Source organism: Nicotiana sylvestris, chromosome 7 (assembly GCF_000393655.2).
Source record: "Nicotiana sylvestris chromosome 7, ASM39365v2, whole genome shotgun sequence".
NCBI classification, from domain to species: domain Eukaryota; kingdom Viridiplantae; phylum Streptophyta; class Magnoliopsida; order Solanales; family Solanaceae; genus Nicotiana; species Nicotiana sylvestris.
Genome location: NC_091063.1, coordinates 41,119,151 through 41,122,948, shown reverse-complemented (window position 1 = coordinate 41,122,948; position 3,798 = coordinate 41,119,151).

Below are 3,798 nucleotides of genomic sequence, written 5' to 3'. Positions count from 1 at the left end.
CACGTTTTGCGCAAGTAAGGAAAGGAAATCAGTTAACAGCCAAGAAATCAAAATTGAAGGCTTTGTACGAATGAACTAAGTCAGAAAAAGTGAGGAAAGGTTTTACTTAAGGAAAATCAGTAACAATCAATCAATCCTAAAAAAAGATTCTGAATCAATCATAAGTTGGAAAGCCTTTTGAAGAAAAGTTCAACACACATATAAAAACATACAGACATGCTTAAACAAGAAAGAACTGTCATGCCTTTGTAAAATCAGTAGAAAGAAAAGGCTCAACGTTGTATGAAAACAAAGATATCCAAACTCATTCAGAGGTTTAAAACCGGTCTGAAAGAGCTAAGGGGTCTTTGAAATAAAGCCCTAGTTCGAACAAACTAGAAAACATAAAGGAGAGGGAAAGCAAGTTAAGTCGAGACATGTGTAGAGGTTTCAGAGGAGAATTGAAGCTTCTAACATGCTTCTTTCAGAACTCATGAGAGAACATGATAGCAAAGTAACATGCAAACAGTAGCAGGATTCAGAGGATAGAATGGAAAATACTGATAAGAATAGCAGAGGAAACATGCTTAAGAGGCTCTTTTAGAAGAACTCAAACAAAGTTCAGTAGAAGAAAAGTAGTAAGCACACTTAAGAACGCGGTAGAAAAATACAGTAGAGAGATTCATAGAACATAATGGAAATACTGGTAGGAATAGTAGAAGAAACATGCTTAAGGAGTTTTTCTAAAAGGAACTTAAACAGGGCTCAGTAGAAGGCAAACAAAGAACTTTAAGAACTTAGTAGGAAAGTACAGTAGAAGAACACAAAAACATCAGAAAATTATAGCAGAAAAGCACATATAGAAAAACTCAGTAAGATAGTCATACAAGAGCATGATAAAAGGAAGAATACAAGAACACAGTAGAAACAAGTACACATAAAGGAAAAGGAAAGTCAGAAATCACTTAAACAATTTAGAAAACCCTAGATCGGAAAAGAAAGACCTTAAAAAATAATTTTTGAAAGAAGAAATTGGGGAAATGGTTTGAAAACCCAAGTAAAGCATAGATATATAACAGATCTAAGAAAAATCGGAGAAAACCTCGAAGGGTTAGGGTTTCAGAAGAACCCTAGAATGAGAAAGGCTTTGAAAAGGTCTCTGATCCGAGTCGGAGAAGTTAGAAACAGGCTCATAAGACCAGGATACGCAGGAGAAAAGCCGGAGATGGTAGTGAAACCTCGAGCCGACAAAGATTTGAGTGAGAACCTTCGAGGTCAAACCCCGAATCTTCAAGTACCAAGTGTACAAGAGCAAAGAGAGGTGAGTTTAAGACTCCCATGGCCTAAGAAGCCATGGATTCCGGTGAGTTTATAGTGGAAGACGGTGAGAGGGGGCTAGGGTTAGGGGGTTCGAGAGTGTTTGAGAGAGTTTAAGAGTTCAGAGGCGGCGGTTGGTGAGAAATGGGGGGATTAGGGTAGTGTTTGTGAATTAAAAATGAAAGGAAAAATCGTGGTCGTTGATCAAAATGATCAACGGCCTGGATCAAGAGGGAAGGTCGGGCGGGTTAAATTAGTTGGGTCAGGGGCGGGTTAAATTTAAATTGGGCTGGTCCGAAATTGGGCTTGAAATTGGGTCAATTAAGGGGATCAAATTTGGCTATAATTGAAATAAAAATGGGTCAGACTTTAAATAGCCAGTTTTTCTCTTTCTATTTTATAAAAATAGTAAAAATGACTTTGAAAGCAAATTAAAAGTATTGGATCAGTTAATAATATATAAATATTAATTTAAAAATATTGGAAAAAAACTCATAATTATAAAATGCTATTAGTCTTAAAATAGGCTAAAATTGCAATTATATGCAATTTAGCTTTTAAAATACCAAATAAATTTGTAAAACATGTATAAAAATTACCCTAGCTATATTTTGGTATAAATATGAGAATAAAGTAAGTTATTCACCAAAATAATAATTTTGGGAATAATTATTGGTTTTCATGCTGCTAAAATGGGCAATAAATCAGTTTAAAAATCTTTTAGAAATTAGGAAAATTATTGAAACACTTGGACATACTTATAAATGCATATATATGCTATTTTGAAAATTATTTGCATGTAAAAATAAATAGGGAAAAATTGGGTATCAACATGGGATTTGTAGCTCGGTGTCTCAATTGTCAGTAGGTGAAATATGAGCATCTAAGACCGGGTGGCTTGCTTCAGCAGATGGATATTCCAGAGTGGAAGTGGGAGCGGATCACTATGGACTTCGGTTCCCACTGACTTTGAAGAAGTTCGATGCTATTTGGGTGATTGTGGATCGGCTGACCAAGTCCGTGCACTTCATTCCTGTGTGTACTACCTATTCTTTAGAGAAGTTGGAAGAGATCTATATCCGAGAGATTTTTCGTTTGCATGGTGTCCCAATTTCCATCATTTCAGATATATGTACTCAGTTTACTTCACAGTATTGGAGAGCCGTGTAGAGAGAGTTGGGTACTCAGGTGGAGTTGAGCACAGCTTTTCACCCTCAGATGGACGGGCAGTCTGAGTGCACTATTCATATATTGGAGGACATGTTGCATGCTTGTGTCATTGATTTTGGAGGGTCATGGGATCCGTTTCTACTGCTCGCGGAGTTTGCTTACAACAACAGTTATCAGTCGAGTATTCAGATGTCTCCATTTGAGGCTTTGTATGGGAGACGGTGTATATCTCCAGTTGGTTGGTTTGATCCGGGTGAGGATAGGCTTTTGGGTACAAACTTGGTGCAGGATGCTTTGGACGAGGTGAAGGTGATTCAGGAGTGGCTTTGTACCGCGCAGTCGAGACAAAAGAGTTATGCTGATAGGAAGGTTCGAGATCTGTCCTTCATGATTGGGGAGAAGGTTCTATTGAAGGTTTATCCCGTGAAGGGTGTTATGAGATTTGGAAAGAAGGGTAAATTGATTCATCTGTTCATTGGGCCTTTTGAGGTGCTTCGGAAGATTGGGAAGGTGGCTTATGAGCTTGCCTTGCCACCCAGCTTATCGAGTGTGCATTTGGTATTTCATGTTTCTATGCTCTGGAAGTATATTTGCGATCCGTCTCATGCTTTGGATTTCATCACGGTTCAGTTAGAGGATGATTTGACTTATGATGTGGAGCCAGTAGCTATTTTGGAGCGTCAGGTTCGAATGTTGAAGTCAAAATAGCTTCAGTGAAAGTGCAGTGGAGAGGTCAGGCCATGGAGGAGGCTACCTAGGAGACCAAGCGGGAGTTGCGGAGCAGATATCCTCACCTATTTGAGGCTTCAGGTATGTTTCTTGACTCGTTCGAGGACGAACGTTTGTTTAAGAGGGGGAGGATGTAACGACCTGACCGACGTTTCATGAGTTACTGCTCTGTTTCCCCCATTTCTGCTTCTTTATATGTTGTTCAGCTGTATTTCATCACATCGTATTGGTTAGTTTGGGTTCAGAGTGGTTTTGTATAGAAATGAGACACTTAGTCTCTTAAATTGGTGTTTTAGTTGGAAAAGTCAACCAGAAGTTGACTTGTGAGTAAATGATACCGGAATTTGGTTTTTATGATTCAGATAGCTTCGGGAGGTAATTTGGGACTAGGAGCCTGATCAGAATGGGTTTGGGAGGTCAGGAGTAGATTTAGGCTTGAATTGGCGAAATTGGAATTTTGGCATTTTCTGGTTGGTAGCGGAGATTTTGATATAGGGGTCGGAATGGAATTCTAGAAATTGGAGTAAATTCGTTGTGTCATTTGGGACGTGTGTGCAAAAATTTAGGTCATTTGGACGAGGTTTGATAGACCTTTCGATCGAA